General features: G+C 35.6%; 1 protein-coding gene across 1 annotated transcript in view; it reads right to left on the bottom strand.

Moving 5' to 3' along the window:
- LOC105513303 (spermatogenesis-associated protein 16) overlaps positions 1-1,503 on the bottom strand; it is a gene marked incomplete at its 3' end in the record, with an annotated part of 232,366 nt that extends 230,863 nt beyond the window's left edge. Inside the window, exon 1 of the mRNA XM_011944144.1 lies at positions 1,338-1,503. The remainder of the gene's footprint in view (positions 1-1,337) is intronic.
- Between the last annotated feature and the right edge of the window lie 16,436 nt (positions 1,504-17,939).

The following is a 17,939-nucleotide window of genomic DNA, read 5'->3' as shown; positions in this document are numbered from 1 at the left end:
AACAACAGTAAACTCCTGGAGTAAGGATTAACTGTGGGTTTATGCCTGGAGATCATTTTAAGGTTCTGTGTCTCAGAGTTCATGCTCATTTATTGCTTTCTGTTAAGTCATAATCAATTTCCAAGGTGCTGGTTTCACCGCTCAGAAGATGAACAACTTAATGAACTTAGGGTAGTTTGTATTATAATACTGTTAGTACATTAAATTTAATCATAAAGGGTTAAACAAAACCACTTACGATACAAAGTTTTCATGCATTCATTTCAAACTAAGGCTTACTAAAAATGGTAAACACTTCCCTGGCGCTTCAAAAACAGAGACCTTTACTGACACTTATTAACATTTAATGGGTAATAAATATAAAATGCAAATTTTAAACAAACTTTGAACCTATTTTTAATTGTTCACGCTGACTAACCTTTGAATGGCAAGGTTCCTGTGACAGACATTCAGTCATTCATTTGCTCATTCATACATCAAACATTTCAGAGCACGCATTTTATGCCAGGCGTGATGTTAGCATACAGAAATGATGACATGGTCTATGTCTTACAGGGAGCTTGGATTGTTTCTCTCCCTAACATCCTACTCCTTGACATTCAATGTCTTCAATCCACATTAATATTACGGGTTAAGGAGACGACAACCCATATCACAAATGATAAAATGTGAACTCCGAATTAGGAGTCATCAAATCCCACTTGACTAGAAGATGTCCTCAAATTATACACTTTATTAGGGAATATATGTTAGAATAAAGCAAAACAAAACAAAAAATCTGTTATTGGGAAACCAAGTGCGATATCAGTCTTTACTTTCTCACCAGAGTAGGGAAGGATAGGGTGAGCCTGTGCAGCAGACAGGGAACCACTTTGGAACTACCTGTCTTCTAACTGCCTGCGGGAGATGATTTCTTGGTTACTTACTAGTGCTTTTTATAAGCAACATTCCTCATTCCTCAGATGGGCAGGAAGAAAGGAGCTCCTGTTTTCCCAACTTACTCCAGCTTCACCTGAGGGTCATCTCCCTTCCTTCTCACCCAGCCACTGAACGAGAAAGGCTTTTTTTTTTTTTTTTTTTTTTTTTAAACCACAAATAAATCATTTTATTTTCTCTTAATATTTTGTATATACATACAGGTATATCTCAAAGATATTGTGGGTTTGGTGCAGACCTACAATGAAGTGAATATAGCAAGAAAACAAGTAAAGGACTTTTTTTGCACATTAAAGTTATGTTTATATTATACTATAGTTTATCAAATATGCAGTAGTATTATGTTTTTAAAAACAAGAGAAAGGCTTTAACTGGGCAGACCTGAGTGATTCTCCTCCTACCTAAGCAGTTGTGGCTCAGCCCCGCGGGGACCGGGCGAGGCTCTGAACTCCTCCCAGCCACAGCATCTGCCAACACCGGGCTCCCAACGTCCCACTGCGAGGCCTGGTCGGGCTGCGTGCTCGCGGTGACGCCCGGACTGGAAACGTCCCGTGCCACGCGGCCCATGGCGCCCACAAGTGGCGCGGGTCACTGGCACCTCTCTAGTCTTTCTTCTTGAGTTGCACCTGATGTTTCCAATAATAAAAACAAGGTTATTTACATTTTTCCGTTCAGATTCTAAAAGCAATATGATCATTAAGATAATTTGGAAGATACAGAAAGATGTACATAAAATAAAAATTATGTGTATTCTAAAGAGAAGCACGAAGAACATTTTAATGTATATCTTTGCAGTTTCTTCACTATGAATAGATTTTTTAAAAAATCATACCATTCTGTCTCTTTCACACAAAACTACACAGATACAATATAGACTTTATACATACATTTTTATAAAGTTTTGTATTTGTTCTCTTTTAAAGAAAATAATTTTAAACATTTTACTCTAAAACCGTTTATGAGATCTCATAAGCTCCTACCTATGTATATTTTAGAGTAAAATATGTGTTATATTATATAGAATATATAAATGTATATTATATATCAAATATATAATAATATATATTATATTATACTAACGTTATATGTTATATAATACTATTATATAACATGTTATGTTTTATATATAATTATGTATGTTTAAACAGAAATATGCTTTACCTTCCATGCATTTTAGGCAGCACATTATTGACACATTTGAAGAAATCTATGTACCGCTAAGGACTGCATCTTCCTCCTAGCCACTGTTGTGGCTTGTCTGACAAATATCCCTTGCTTTTCTTTATAGCTTAACAAATCATACATGTATCACTTTTTACTGAAATATGACGTATGTTCAGAAAATTGAATAAACTGAAGTGTGTTCAATAAATTATCACAATGTGAACGCATCAGAATAACCACCACCCCAATAAAAAACCAACATCTTAGCACCCCAGAAACCCCTTCTAATTTCCATTCCTTTTCATTCACCACAGATAGTGACTCTTCTGGTTTCTAATACCACAGTTTAGTTTTGTCTGTTTTTGAACATAATAAAAATAGTCCAGTTATGGTTTTACTACTCTATACTGCCATTGATTATAGTAGTATAATCAATCTTTTACGAAGTACACTAAATATGATGACTAAATTTCACTTCTTGGGGAAAAAGTTTGTCTTCTTCACACTTTCCCACCGCCACTCTCCCCTTCCTTTCTGCAAAAAATGAGGAAACTACGTTTCAAGGTAAGGTGTAAGGATCGATTGAGATGAGGTGCATGAAGCCTCTTCTGTGTGATAACAGGCTTTTCAATCCCTCTGCAGTAGTCATATTCTCCCTACTACCTCACCTTAGTCCCTATCCCTGATGTATCTCCAACCTGCCTTCAAACCTCTGCTTCCTTAAAAAGTTTTTTTAACCTAGTAAACAGTTCTGCAAGTTTTGATTGTAAGTGCCACACAATCAAGATTTAAACACTACTGCCACCCATAAAAATAACACTATGTCTCTGTAGTCAACTCTGTGGACCATTTCCAGACCCTGGCATCTACTGATGTGTTTTTGTCCCTTTAGTGTTATCTTTTCCAAAGGTCAAATAAATGGAATGATATAGCATGTAGCCTTTTGAATCAGATGTCTTTCATTCAGCATATTACATATGAGATTCACATTGCTGTGGTGTTTATCAGGAGTTCAGTCCTGTTTATTGCTGAGTAATGTTCTATTTGTGTGCATATACCACAGTTTATCAGTTCACCAGTTGAGGAATATTTGGCGGTCATAAATAAAGCTTCTATAAATATTTGTATACATATGTTTGTGTAAATTTAAGTTTTACTTTACTTAAATACCTAGGGATCAGGTTGCTGGGCCACATGGGGTTTAACTTCAAAAGAAACAGCCAAATTATTTTCCAAAATTTCTGTACCATTTTGCTTTCCCACCAGCAATACATGAGATTTCCAGTTACTCTCACATCCTCACCAGCACTTGGTATTGTCAGATTTTTTTTCATTTAAAAAATAATATTTCCTTTGGGTATCTCCTTGTGGGTTTAATTTGCATCTCCCTAATAACTAATGACATTGAATATATTTTCATGTGCTTATTTGCCATTTATATCTTCTTTGGTGAAGTGCCTGGTTCAATCTTTGCTCATTTTATAATAAATGGATTGTTTTGCTACTTAGTTTTGTGACTTCTTTTATTCTAAATATAAGCCTTTTATCAGATTTGTATTTTAAATATGTTTTTCCAGTCTGTGCTTGTCTCTTTATTCTCTTAGCCATATCTTTCAAGGAGTAGAAGGTCTTAACTCTGATAAATTTCATTTATCTTTTTTATGAATTGTGTCTTTGATTTTATATTTAAGAAATCTTTTCCTAATCCCAAGTCACAAAGATTTTTCTACTAAGTTTTCATTTAACAGCTTCCTAGTTTTTAGGTTTTACATTTAGGATATGATCATTTATGACATAATTTTTGTGTGGGGTGCAAGTTATGAGTTAAGGTTAATTTCTTTTTGCAAGTAGAGGTCCAATTGTTTCGGTACCATTTGTTGAAAAGACCATCCTTTTTCCATTGAATGGCCTTTGTACCTTTGTTGAAAAATCAATGCATGAGTCTATTTCTGTACTCTCTAGTCTGTTCTATTGATCTATATGTTTGCTTTTTCTTCAATATCACACTGTCCTGGTTGCTATAGCTTTGTAAAGTTCTAATTTCAGATAGTGCATATCCTTCCACTTTGTTCTTCTTTTCCAAAACTATTTTGTATATTCCATTTTCTTTGCTTTTCCATGTAAATTCTAGAATCAGCTTGTTGATTTTTATCGAAAATGTCTTGTTACAGTTTTGATTGGAATTGTTGAAATCCATAGAACAATTTAGGAAAAACTGACATTTTAGCAAATGAGTCTTCCAGTCCATTATCACTGCATACAGGCATGTGTCAGAGATACTGTGGGTTTGGTTCCAGACCACTACAATAAAGTGAATATTGCAATAAAGTGAGTCACATAAAGTTTTTGGTTTCCCAAAACCAAAAACTACACATAAAAATTATTTTTACACTGTACTGTAGTCTATTAAGTGTGCAATAGGATTATGTCTTAAAAAATGCATTCCTTATTTAAAAATACATTATCATTAAAAAATGCTGACAATCATTTGAGATTTCAGTGAGTTACAATCTTATTGCTGATTTAGAGTCTTGCCTCAAAGCTAATGGCTACTGATTGATCAGGATGGTGATTGCTGATGGTTGAGGTGACTGTGGCAATTTCTTAAAATATGACAGTGAAGTTTTCTGCATTGATTTTTTTTTCAGAGAAGATTTCTCTGCAGCGTGGGATGCTGTTTGATAGTATTTTACCCACAGTAGAACTTATTTCAAAATTGGAGTCAATCCTCTCACACTCTGCAGCTGCTTTATCAAATAAGTTTATGGAATATTCAAAATCTTTTGTTGTCCTTTCAACACTGTTCAAAGCATCTTCCCTAGAAGGAGACTCTATCTCAAGAAACTACTTTCCTTGCTCATCCATAAGAAGCAACTCCATATCCATTCAAGTTTTATCGTGGGATTCCAGCAATTCAGTCACATCTTCAGGTTCTACTTCTAATTCTAGATCTCTTTCTGTTTCTAACATATCTGCAGTTAACTTGTCCACTGAAGTCCCGAACCCCTGAAAGTCATCAATGAGAGTTGGAATCAATTTCTTCCAAACCCCTGTTAATGTTGATATTTTGGCCTCCTCCCATGAATTGCAAATATTCCTAATGGCACCTAGAATAGTCAATTGTTTCCAGAAGGTTTTCAATTTAGTTTGTCCAGGTCCACCAGGGGAATCACTATCTATTGCAGCTATAGCCTTACAAAATGTACTTCTTTAATAGTAAGACTGGAAAATCTAAATGACTTCCTAATCCAGAATGGATATTGTGTTAGCAGGCGTGAAAACAACATTAATCTCCTTGTACATTCCCATCAGAACTCTTGGGTGACTAGGTGCATTGTCAATGAGCAGTAATATCTCAAAAGAACTATATTTTTCTGAGCAGTAGACTTAAAATGTTTAATAAAGCATGTTGTAAACACATGTGCTATCATTCAGGCTTAGGTTTTCCATTTTTAGAGCACAAGCAGAGTGGATGTAGTATAATTCTTAAGGTTTGAAATTTTCTAGGGAATTTTCACAGTGGTAACTGAGAACTTGGTTTCAATTTAAAGTCACCAGCTCTATTAGCCCTTAACAGGACAGTCAGCTTCTCCTTGGAAGCTTTGAAGCCAGGCATTGACTTCTCCTCACTGGTTATAAAAGTCCTAGATGACATCTTCTAATAGAAGGCTATATGTATACATTGAAAATCTCTTGTTTAATGTTGCCACCTTCATTAATGATCTTAGCTAGATCCTCTGGATAACTGGGTGCAGCTTGTACAGCACTTGCTGCCTCACCTTGTGCTTTTATGCTATGGAGATGGTTTCTTTCCTTCAATCTCATGAGCCAACCTCTGCTAGGTTCCAACTTTTCTTCTTTAGCTTTTTCACCTCTTTAGGCTTCATAGAATTAAAGAGGTTTGGTAGGGCCTTGGCCCTGGATTAGGTTTTGGCTTAAGGGAGCATTGTAGCTGTCTTGATCTTCCTTCATCACTAAAATTTCTCCATATCAATAATTAGACTGTTTCATTTTCTTATCATTGATGTGTTCCTTTGCATTCACAACTCGGTCTGCTGTTTGGTACAATGTTACCTGAATTTCAGGCTATCTCAGTTTTCAACTTGCCTTTTTCACTAAGCTGAGTCACTTAGAGTTTTTGATTTTAAAAAAATGAGAGATCTGAGAGAGGGTGGAGCAAAATGGCAAAACAGAAAGCTCCGTCAATCATGCCCTCGCAAGGACATCAAGTTAACAACTGTCAACACGGAAAAAACACCTTCAAAAGAACCAAAAATTAGGTGAGCACTCATAGCACCTGGTTTTAACTTCATATCACTGAAAGAGACACTGAAGAGATTTTAAAAAACAGTCCCGAACCATCGACACTGCCCCTCTCCTACCCCGCAGAGCTGTGTGGTGCAGAGAGCTCATTTCTGGGTGCTGGGAGAGGGAGAACACAGCAATTGTGACACAGTGAGCTCACTGAGCTCAGTGCTGTCCTGTTAGAGCAGAAAGGAAAACCAGGAAAACCAGACCACACTCAGCTGATGTCTGCCCATGGAGGGAGCATTGAAACTAGCCCTAGCCAGAGAGGAATCTCTGATCTCAGTAGTGGTCCAAACTTGAGCGACTGCAAACCTCACCACTGAGGGCTACGGCACTCTGTGTCTCTAAGTAAACTTGAAAGGCAATCTATGCCATAAGAACCACAGCTCTTAGGTGAGTCCTAATGCTAAACTAGGCTTAGAACAGTGGACTGAGGGGGCACACGACATACTAAGACACCAGCTGGGGCAGCCAAGGGAGTGCCAGCATCTCCCCTCTTCTAACTTCAGGCTGCACAGCTCACAGATCCAAAAGAGACCCCTATTTTTCACTTGAGGAGAGGAAAGAGAAGAGTGGGAGGACTGTGTCTTATATCCAGGATGCCAGCCAAGCCACAGCAGGATAGGGTGCCAGTCAGAGTTGGGAGGCCCTCTTTAGAGGCCCGAGGTTTCAGACAAAGTTTCTAGACACATCCCAGGAAAGAAGGAAACCCACTGCATTGAAGGAAAGAACCCATGGTAACATTCATCATCTGCTAACTGAAGAGCCTTTGGGCCCTTTCTGCTCTTCCTTACCCTTCCCAAAGGCACAGGAGCCTCGGCCCCATAGCCACAACCAGTGCAGACTGCAAAGAGTACTCCCAGACTACCGCAAAGAGTACTCCTAGACTACTGCAAATGTTCCCTTCAGGCCCAAGTCTCTTAAGTCAACTCATCATGATTTTTTCCTTGCCTGAGACTCCCCATTCAGGGCACTGAGCTCCCCTGTGGCCCAGGGAAGGTCCAGAAATACCATCCAAGAATCAAGTCTCAGAATCAGGGCCCCTAGGAGCCTGCTTATTGTTGTAACCCCTTGTGGCTATGCTGGTACCTAAGGTTCAAGACAAAACCCCCTTTACTTTCCCTCTGCTTTTCTCAAGCAGAAGGAGTTTTGCCCTGTAGCCACAATAGCTGGTAATGTGCAGAGTCTCACCTGAAGCCAGCAAGTCTCAGAAAAGCTAAAGGGAGTACTTCAGTCTGAAAAAATGACATTAATGAGCAATAAATAATCACCTGAAGGCATTTACAAAACTCACTGGTAACAGTAAGTACACAGAAAAACACAGAATGTTATAACATTGTAACTGTGATGTATAATCTAGTCTTATCCTAAGTAGAAAGACTAAATGATGAGCCAATTAAAAATGATAATTATAACAACTTTTTAAGACATAATCCATACAACAAGATATAAATAAAAAAAGCTTAAAAGTAGGGGATTAAGTTAAGGCATAGAGTTTTTATTAGTGTTCTTTTTGGTTGTTTACGCAAACACTGTTAAGTTGTTATCAGATTAAAATAATAGGTTATAAGATAGTATTTGCAAGCATCATGGTAACCTTAAACCAAAGAAACATACAATGCATACACAAAAAATAAAAAGCAAGATACTAAATTATACCATTGGAGAAAATTATCTTCACTAGAAAAAGACAGGAATGAAAGAAAGAAAGAAGACTAAATTCTTAAATCAAAAGACATAGACAGGCTGAGTGAATGAAAAGACAAAACCCCTTGATCTGTTGCCTGTAAGAAACACATTTCACCTATAAAGACACTCATAGGTTGAAAATAATGGGATGGAAAAAGATAATCTGTGCCAACGAAAATCAGAAAAGAGTAGGTGTCACTACACTTATGTAAGACTAAATAGATTTCAAGACAAAAACTGTAAGACAAGACAAAGCAGGTCACCGTATAATAATGACAGGGGCATTTCAGCAAGAGGATGTAACAATTTTAAATATAGATACCCAACACTGGAGCACCCCTACATATAAAGGAAATATTATTAGAGAGAATTAGGCCGTGATACAATAAGAGCTGGAGACTTCAACATCCCACTTTGAGCATCAGACAGATCTTCTAGACAGAACATCAGCAAAGAAATATCAGACTTAATCTGCACTCTAGACGAAATAGATCTAACAGATATTTACAGAACATTTCATCCAAGAGCTACAGAATACACATTCCTTTTGTCAGCACACAGAACATTCTCAAAGATAGGCTGTATGTTAGGATGCAAGACAAGTCTTAAAACATTCAAAAAAGTTGAAATTATAGCAAGTATCTTCTCTGACCACAATGAAATAAAACTAGAAAGTAATAACAAGATGAATCTTGGAGACTATACAAACACATAGAAAATAAACAGTGTGCTCCTGAATGACCAGTGGGTCAATGAAGATATTAAGAAGAAAATTTACAAATTTCTTGAAACAAATGATAATGGAAAAACAAAATACCAAATGCCTCTGATAAATATGGATGCAAAACGTTTGGAATAAAAAAAAAAGCAGTACTCAGAGGGAAGTTTATAGCTATAAATGCCTAAATTGAAAGAAGGAAAAACTTCAAATAAATAATCTAATGATGCATCTTAAAGAATTAGAAGAGCAAGAGTAAACCAAACCCAAAATTAACAGAAGAAAAATAATAAAGAAAAGAAATAAATGAAACTGAAATGAAAATACCCCAAAAGATTAAAGAAACAAAAAGTTAGTTATTTAAAGAGTTAAACAACATTGACAAACTTTTAACCAAACTAAAAAGAAAAAGAGAGAGAGAGAGAGAGAGAGAGAGAGAGAGAGAGAGAAGATCCCAATAAATAAAATCAGAAATGAAAAAAGACACATTACAATAGATACTGCAGAAATTCCAAGGATTATTAGTGGCTACTATGAGCAACTATATGCCAACAACATTGAAAAATTAGAAGAAATAGACAAATTCCTAGATACATACAACTACTAAGATTGAATCAGGAAGAAATCCAAACCTGAACAGACCAGTAACAACAAGATTGAAGGTGTAATCAAAAGTATCTCAGTAAAGAAAAGCCTGGAACTCAGCCTCACTGTGTGAATTCAACCAAACATTTAAAGAAGAACTAATATCAAATCCTACTCAAACTATTCTGAAAAATAGAGGAGGAACTACTTTCAAACTCATTCTATGAAACCAGTATTACCCTAATACCAAAAGCAGACAAGGACACATAAAAAAAAAAAAAAAGAGAGAGAGAAAACTACAGGCCAGTATTTCTGATGAATATTGATGCAAAAATCCTCAACAAAATACTACCAAGCCAAATTCAACCATACTTTAGAAAGATCATTCATTATGACCAAGTGGGATTTATCCCTTGGATGCAAGGATGACTCAACATACACAAATCAAGCAGTGTGATACATCATATCAACAGAATGAAGGACAAAAACTATATGATCATTTCAACTGATGCTGAAAATGCATTTGATAAAACTCAATATCCCTTCATTATCCCCTCAAAAAAACTGGGGATAGAAGGAAAATACCTTGACATAATAAAAGCCATATATAACAGACCCAGAGCTAGTATCATACTGAAAGCCTTTCTCTGAAGATCTGGAACATGACAAAGATGTCCATTGTCACCACTGTTACTCAGCATAGTGAATAGAAGTCCTAGCTAGAGCAATCAGACAAGAGAAAGATATAAAGGGCATCCAAACTGGATGAGGAAGAAGTCAAATTATCCTTGTTTGAAGGTGATGTAATCTTATATTTAGAAAAACCTAAAGACTCCACAAGATAAAGATTAGAACTGATAAACAAATTCAGTAAAGTTGCAGAATACAAATCAACATATAATCAGTAGCATTTATATATATATACCAACAGTGAACAATGTGAAAAAAAAATTTAAAAAGTAATTCCATTTATAATAGCCACACATAAAATTAAATACCTAGGAATTAAACAAAGAAGTGAAAGATCTCTGTAATGAAAGTTATAAAACACTGATGAAGGAAATTAAAGAGAACACCAAAAAAAAAAAAAGGAAAAACATTCCATGTTCATGAATTGGAAGAACCAATATTGTTAAAATGTTCATAGTACCCAAAACAATCTTCAGATTCAATGCAATCCCTATCCAAATACCAATGACATTTTTCACAGAAATAGCAAAAAAACTATCCTAAAATGTATAAGGAACCACAAAAGACTCAGAATAGCCAAAGCTATCCTAAGCAAAAGTAACAAAACTGGAAGAATCACATTACCTGACTTTAAATTATACTACAAAGCTGTAGTAACCAACTTGCATAAAACTACTAGCATAAAAACAGACATTTAGACCAATGGAACATAGTAGAGAAGTCAGAAATAAATTCACGCACCTACAGTGAACTGATTTTTGACAAAGGTACCAAAAAAGGGGACAGTATGGGGAATGGACAACAGTCTCTTCAATAAATGGTTCTGGGAAAACTAGATATCCATATGCAAAAGACTGAAACTAGACTCATATCTCTTGCCATGTACAAAAATGAAATCAAAATGAATTAAAGACTTAAACTGAAGACCTCAAACTATGAAACTCCTACAAGAAAACAATGGGGAAAATCTCCAGGATATTGGTCTGGGCAAAGACTTCTTGAGCAATACCCAACAAACACAGGCAATCAAAGCTAACACGGACAAATGGGACCACATCAAATTAAAAATCTTGTGCATAGTAAAGGACATAATCAACAAAGTGAAGAGACAACCCACAGAGTGGGTAAAATATTTGCAAACTATGCATCTGACAAAGGATTAATAACCAGAATATATAAGGAGTTCAAACAACTCTACAGGAAAAAGAAATCGAATAATCCTGTCAAAAATGGGCAAAATATTTGAATAGGCATTTATCAAAAGAAGACATACAAATGGAAAACAGGCATATGAAAGGTGCTTAGCATTACTGATAATCAGAGAAATACAAATCAAAACTACAATGAAATATCATCTCACCCTACTTGATATGGGTTATATCCAAAAGCAAGGCAATAAAAAATAGCAAATTGAGAAAAGGAACCCCTGTACACTGTTTATGGGAATGTAAATTAGTACAATCTCTATGAAGAACAGTTTGGAGGTTCCTCAAAAAACTAAAAATAGAGCTACCATATAATCCAGCAATTCCACTGCTGGGTATATACCCAAAAGAAAGCAAATCAATATACTGAAGAGATATCTGCACTCCTATGTTTGTTGCAGCACTATTGACAATAGCTAAGATTTGGAAGCAACCTAAGTGTCCATCAACAGATGAATGCATAAAGAAAATGTGGCACATAAACACAATGGAGTACTATTCAGCCATAAAGACGAATGAGATCCAGTCATTAAGAGCCACCATTGGAGGTCATTATGTAAAGTGAAATAAGCCAGGTACAGAAAGACAAACATTGCTCTCACTTATTTGTGGGATCTAAAAATCAAATCAATTGAACTCATGGACACAGGGAGTAGAAGGGTGGTTACCAGAGGTTGGGAAGGGTCATAGGGGTTTGGTAGGGGATGTGGGCATGGTTAATGGGTACAAAAAGTAGAAATGATGAATAAGACCTACTATTTAATAGCACAATAAGGTGAATATAACCAATAATAATTAAAGAATGTAATTAGATTGATTGTAACTCACAGGATGAATGCCTGAGGGGATGGGTACCCCATTCTGCACGATGTGCTTATTTCATATTGCATACCTTATCAAACCATGTCATGCACCACACAAATATATACACCTACTATGCATCCATAAAAATTAAAAATTTTTAAAAATAAAATAAAGTAAGAGATCTGGGATTCTTTTTTTCACTGGGACACTTTAGAGGCCACTGTCAGGTTATTATTTGGCCTAATTTCAATATGTTTTGTCTCAAGCAATAGGGAAGCCTGAAGAGAGGGAGAGGGATAGGGTAACGGCTGGTGGATGGAGCAGTCAGAACACACACAACCATTTATCGATTAAGTTCACTGTCTTATAGGGATGCAGTTAGTGACACCCTAAAACAATGACAAAAGTAGCAACAAAAATTGCTGACCATATATTGCGATAATAGATAATAATAATGAAAGAGTTAAAATATTGCAAGAATTACCAAAATTTAGCACAAAGACATGAAGCAAGCACATGCTATTGGAAAAATGGCACCTATAGACTTGCTTGAGGATTTGTAAATTTGTAAAAATTCAGTGTCTGTGATGAAATGCTATTGAACAAAACACAATAAGATGATACGAGTTTGTATTTATGTGTTTAATTAGACCTTTGATTTTTGTAGTTTTCAGTATGCAGCCTTTGTACATATTTAATAAGATTTATTTCTAAACACTTCATGTTTTGGTGCTTTTGTAAATTTTACTCTTTAAAAAATTTTTATTTCCACATATTCACTGCTATTATATAGAAGTGTAGCTAATTTTTATATATTGATGTTATATTCTGTGATCTTGCTAGACTCAGTTCTAGGTATCATTTTTTAAAAGAAGATTCTTGGAATTTTCTGCATAGGTAATCATGTTATCTGTGCATACAGTTAATTTCATTTCCCCTTTTCCAATCTGTATACCTTATATTTGTTTTCCTTGCCAAAATCCGTGGTATGATATCAAATAGAAGAGATGAGAGCAGACATTCTTGGCTTATTCTACATTTTAAGGTGAAAGTTTCAGTCTTTCACCGTTAAGTATGATGTTAGTTGTAGGTTTATTGTAGATTCTCTTTATCAAGTTGAGGAAGTTTCCCCTCTATTCCTTTTTTTTTTTTCTGAGAGTTTTTTATCATGATTGGGTGTTAGATTTTGTCTAAAGCTTTTTCTGCACCAATTGATATGATTACATGATTTTTTTTCTTTTACTTATAAATATGATGTACTATATTGGTTGATTTTTAAATTTTGACCCAGCCTTTTATTCTCAGGATAAACCCACCTTTAATGGATATTCAGGATTTTATTTCCTTTTGAGCTATTTTTTATTAAATTATTTTCTAGCATTTTTGACATTACTTACATTAAAAATCTGTTTTTTATTAGTTATTTTTATCTTTTAATCTTTACCATATTTGTAATTCAGTTGTCTTTTCATTCCTAATTTTTTTTTCACTCTTTTTTCCTTGGTAAATGCTGCCAGATAGTTGTTTTATTTTCTATTTTATTAGTCTTGAAAGACGTACCTTGCTATTTTATTTATTTCTCCTTTTATTTCTATTCCTTCCTTCTAATTCTTCATCCATTTATTCTGACTATTTTTATTTTCCAATATAAATATTAAGATTATAAATTTCCCTCTTAGTACTGGTTTAGCTACATATATGAATATAGACATGTAGTACTACAATTACTCAATTATAAGTATTTTCTTATTTTCATTGAGATTTCTTACTTGGAGGAATGTTTTTAAGTTCTTAACATACTGGCTTTTTAAAATAAAAGCTTTCAACTATTGACATCTGACTTAATTTCATTTTGTTTAATGCAGTGGTCCTTAAAGTTTGGTTCCAGAACTAGCAGCAACAAGATTACCTGGTGTGAATTGAATTATGTTCCCCCAAAATATGTGCTGGAGTCCTAACCTCAGGTACCTGTGAATGCATGGACCTTATTTGGAAACTGGTCTTTAGTATAATCAAATTAAGATGATGCCATACTTGATTAGAATAGGCCCTAATTCAATATGACTAATATAATTATAAGAAGAGAAGAGACACAGAGGCACATAAGGATGATACGATGTGATGATAGAGGCAGAGACTGGAGTAATTGGAATTTTTTTTTCTTTTTTTCTCAGAGTTTCACTCTGTTGCTCAGACTGGTGTGGAGTGGCATAATCACAGCTCACTGCAGCCTTGACATCCTAGCTCAAGCAATTCTCCCATCTCGGTCTCCTGAGTAGCTGGGACTATAGGTACAGAAAACTATGCTCAACTATTTTTTGTATTTTTTGTAGAGACAGGGTTTTGCCATGTTGCCCAGGCTGGTCTCGAGCTCCTGGACTCAAGAGATCTGCCCACTTCTACTTCCTAAAGTGCTGGTATTATAGAGGTTAGCCACCATACCCAGCTTACTGATGTGTTAAAAGCCAAGGGATGCCAAGGATTGCTGGCAATACCAGAAGCTAAGAGAAGGACATTTAACAAACTCCCCTATAACCTTTAGACAGAGCATTCCCAACACCTTGATTTCAAACGTCTAGCCTCCAGGATGTGAGAAAATATATTTCTGTTGTTTCCTGTGTCTGTTGTTTTCAGCCACCCAGTTTGTGATATTTTGTTAAGGGCAGTCCTAGGGAACCAATACAATTGAAAACCTGTTAAAAATGCAAATTCTTGGCCTCAATTCCAGACCTACCATATCAGAATCTTTGTGGGTGGGGTGGAGTACTTTGGATTTTAACACAAGTCTTTCATGTTATTTTAATGAATGCAAATTTGAGAACCACTGAGTTAGAGAATGTGGTCAACAGGATACCAGTCCTTTGAAATTTATTAAGATTCAATTTATAGTATAATACAGGGCTAATTTTTGCAAAGATTTCATATATGTCTAAAATGTGCATTTTGCAGTTACTCACTGTAGAATTCTATATGTGCCCATTAAATCAAGCTTGTTAATTGTGTTATTCAAATCTTCTGTATCATTAATAATATTTTTGATTCTGCTTAATCTACCAATCACAGAGATACATTAAAATCTTCTACTATGATAACAGAATTATAGAATTATGTATTTGTTCTTGTAGTTCTGCCATTTTAAATATATTTCTACAAACATACACACAACATATAATGTTATTAGGTACATGCATATTTAGAATTCTTTCTTCCTATGGCATTTATCTGGACGAGGTGAAAGTAAATTTTTGATTTGGGGTGTCAGGTCACATATACAGAGTGAACTCCATTTTTAAGTCTACCTAAACGTAGGCTTATGATTAGGAATACACAAGAAAATTTCCTTCCTTCCTTCCTTCCTTCCTTCCTTCCTTCCTTCCTTCCTTCCTTCCTTCCTTCCTTCTCTCCTTTCCTCACTTCTTTCTATTCTTGCTGAGACAGTAAATCTCTCCATTAGTTTTATTTGAAAGGTACCTTTATATTTGAATCAGTCTCTGGAAATAGTATCCTTTAGGTAAGGCAGAAGTCTGTTGTCTACCTGTGATCGCTGCTAGCACCCCAGGCTTTATCTCTTGACTTTAGCATCTGTGGCTTAGTAAAACACAGTCTCTAGACACAGTAGCAAGTACCCAGGAAAATGGTAAGTTCAAGTGCTCACCCACCTCAGTGGACAGCCTGCTATGCTTGAGTCCTTTGGGTTAACATGAGTGAATGGAGGTCCTTAAGTCAACGTTTGAGCTCAATCTCAGGGCTATCACAGGAATTCCTTCAGGGTCCTTTAATATCTCTTGAGCCCCCACATATGGCAGAAACTGTGCTGACTTCTTTTCGATTTAATTATATCACTGCAGTAACTGAGTGAAAAAACTGAGGTTCTACTACCATTATATTACCACTGAAGAAAATGAGGCTTAGAGTCCGCAAATAACGTGTTCAAGCAATTGAATGGGGATTTGGAAATCGTATCTTCCTACTTAAGAGATTCCTACTTTTGATAGTCTTGAGTGGACAATTTTCCCTCTGTCTCCACAGATCAAGTAGTTGAAGTTTTGTTAGGTATGGAGTCTATATATTTGAGACTCAGAAGAGGAATTGCAAAACTGGACAAAAAGGAAGCAAGTAAGTAGTTGCTGCAGAGTGCAAAACTTTTACATGAAATTTGCTCCTATACTCTATAGGTAATGATAGGAAAGTGAGCCCCATAGGAGATGACACCACTGTGTATGGCCATGCAGGTTGTACATACTTGAGGGGGAGTCATCCACATCCAGTATGGTGTGAATGGCATCTTTGGGAATTGTGCAGAGCTACACTGGCATAATCAGATGCAGTAACTTCTTCGTATTGATTTAATTTTTATAATCACAAGTAGTTTTCAGACACAAGTCAGTATAAACTAGAAATAGAATAAATGATGTCAGAATGAAAACCTTCTGAACTTGCTTTGATTTTAATCATCAAAACAATTAATACAATAATGTAATGCATCAAGGGTCAGTGTCCCAGAAAGCATGAAATAATATTAAGGACAAGAAATTTAAAGCAAGAGAGTACCTATAAAAATACAGGTACAACACTCTATGTTGGTGTGTATAAATACCTCTCATGCACCAAAAAAAGAGTAAGACATTTCATTACAAATGCCAGGCAAATACAGTACAGACTCCCTAGCATTTTTAACACAGGTAACAGAGTTACCTGGTGAGCCACTGAATAGTAAAATACTCAAATGGATAAACGGGAAAGTGACCATGGGGTTAGAAATGCACATTTTATAGGAAGAAGGGATTTTAGAAACTGCCCGGTACTGTATTTGCCAGCTGTGATTACTTAGTCAAAGATACTCAGCATGAATGTAGGGGAAGGAATAGAGGTTTCTGCAGATGACCCTAATTGAGATTACCAGCTGAGGTTCTCTTAGGTTGCTGAAAATAAGAGACAGGATTATCCAGGTATCATCGTGTTTGGCTTTCAGTTAACCTGCTTTGCTCCCACTTCACCTGAATTTTTAAATATCTCTATAGTTTAGTGTTTTACACACCTCAGTCAATAGGTTTTAGGTTGCCATTTCTTTTCAGGGAAGAAATGTATCATAGTACTAGAAAGAACACTGCATTCAGAGCCAGAAGGTTAGAGTTGAGCTCTTCCATGAGCAAACTAGCTGTTTCTTCATCTGTAGCATTTAGGCTTTGAATTAATTGATGACCAATATGATTTTCTTCTCTAAAACAGTTTATCCATACATACATTTAAAATGAGTGTTCTCTTGAATTGTGACTTGTGTGAATTTTTAAAAGAAATATCAAAGAAGGCTTTTATATAAGCTCAAAGTAGAAAAATCAACACACACACAAACATATACATACTTATTTCTGATGTTATCCCTAAACATTCTTTTACATATCCTGTAAATGGCTATGACATTTGGAATAGTAAATGAAATGGTTTTTTATCTAAGCCAAAGAGCTGAATGCTCTGTCTTGCACATACAGAGCAATTTCATAATCAGAGTTCTTTATCAGGACTGGCAAAACTGGTACAGAAAATGCAAGAAATTTCCTTTTCTTTGGAATAAGCTTAGGTGATTACCTCCTGCTAAAGTGCTAAAGCAATTATTTTCTTACTCATGCAAATATGGATTGTTCAAGGTTTGCTCCTGTCCTAGAGTTACAGAAAAAGCAAATTAACGGGCAATTCTGATATTATTGAACAAAGTCAGGGGCTATCCCTGAGGATGCAGTGTGAAGCCTTCATTATTACATTTGGGATCTTCACTAGTGTGTGAGTGTTCCATAGAGCACCTGGATGCAATTTTGCAAATTTCAGGTATAGCTGTAGTTTGT

Source organism: Colobus angolensis, unplaced genomic scaffold, assembly GCF_000951035.1.
Source record: "Colobus angolensis palliatus isolate OR3802 unplaced genomic scaffold, Cang.pa_1.0 Scaffold228, whole genome shotgun sequence".
Taxonomy (NCBI): domain Eukaryota; kingdom Metazoa; phylum Chordata; class Mammalia; order Primates; family Cercopithecidae; genus Colobus; species Colobus angolensis.
Note: the sequence above shows the minus strand (reverse complement) of the source record. Positions and strands in the feature narration are given on the sequence as shown.